This window comes from Galeopterus variegatus, unplaced genomic scaffold, assembly GCF_000696425.1.
Source record: "Galeopterus variegatus unplaced genomic scaffold, G_variegatus-3.0.2 Scaffold1217, whole genome shotgun sequence".
Taxonomy (NCBI): domain Eukaryota; kingdom Metazoa; phylum Chordata; class Mammalia; order Dermoptera; family Cynocephalidae; genus Galeopterus; species Galeopterus variegatus.
Genome location: NW_007727328.1, coordinates 63231 through 64478, shown reverse-complemented (window position 1 = coordinate 64478; position 1248 = coordinate 63231). Strand labels below are relative to the sequence as shown.

Sequence of the window (1248 nt, the reverse complement as noted above, 5' to 3'; positions counted from 1 at the left end):
GTGGTGTGGGCGACACCAAGCCAAGGGTTGCAATCCCCTTACCGGTCACAAAAAAAAAAAAGTTGTATTTCAGTGTGCATATATCTTTGGTGTCAGTGAGGAGAAAGATTATTTCATGTTTATTAGCCTTTTCTTTTTTCTGTGAACTGTTAGAATCTTGCTAATTTTTCTACTCAGAGCTTTAGTGTGTTTTCTTGTCAATTTACAAAAGCTGTTTTACATCAACCTATTATCAATTTTGAAGTATTCTCTCCCTTGATTACTTGCCTTAAATAAAATTTTTATTATCTATTTACATTATCTAATGTATTATTTAAAAGTAAATTTTTATTATCTCTGTATGTATATATATCTATATTATATATAGGAGGAGCTTAAGTTTTTTGTGGTAAAATATACATGACATGAAGTTTACCATTTTAATCATTTTTAAGTACACAGTTAAGTGGCATTATGTGCATTCACAGTGTTGTGCAACCATCACCACTATCCATTTACAGGACTTTTTCATCATCTCAGACACTCTGCACCCATTAAACAATAACTCCCCTTCCCTCCCTCCCCAGGCCCTGAGAACCACTATTCTTTTCTGTGTCTCCATGAACTGGACTGTTCTAGGTACCTCATATAAGTGAAACCATACAGCATTTGTCTTTTGTGTCTGGCTTATTGCACTTAGCATAATGTTTTCAACGTTCATCCATGTTGCAGCATGTATCAGAAGAATTTTACTCTTTTTTAAAGGTTGAATAATACTCCATTATACGTATATACCACATTTTGTTCATCCGCTCAGCCTTGAAGGACGTGGGTTGTTTCTACCTTTTGGCTATTGTGAACAGTGCTGTCATGAACATTGGTGTGCAAATATCTTCGAGTCCCTGCTTTCAATTCTTTGGATATATACCTAGAAGGGGAATTGCTGGATCATACAGTAATTCTATGTTTAATTTTTGGGGTAATCACCATACTGTTTTCCAAGCAGCTGCACCATCTTACATTCCTACTAGCAATGCAAGAGGGTTCCACTTTCTCCACACCTTTTCTAACACTTGCTATCTTGTTGCTGTGTGTGTGTGTGTGTGTTATAATAGCCGTGCTAATGGGTGTGAAGTGGTATCTCATTGTGGTTTTGATTTGCGTTTCCTGAACAATTAGTGATGGTGAGCATCTTTTCATGTGCTTATTGGCCATTTGTGTATCTTCTTTAAAGAAATGTCTATCAAGTCTTCTGCCCATTTTTTTTTT

The 1248-nt window shown here is 35.8% G+C and overlaps 1 protein-coding gene across 1 annotated transcript in view; it reads right to left on the bottom strand.

Moving 5' to 3' along the window:
• CDKL4 (cyclin-dependent kinase-like 4) overlaps window positions 1–1248 on the bottom strand; it is a 38825-nt gene that overhangs the window by 15903 nt on the left and 21674 nt on the right. The gene's annotated exons all lie outside the window — the stretch shown is intronic.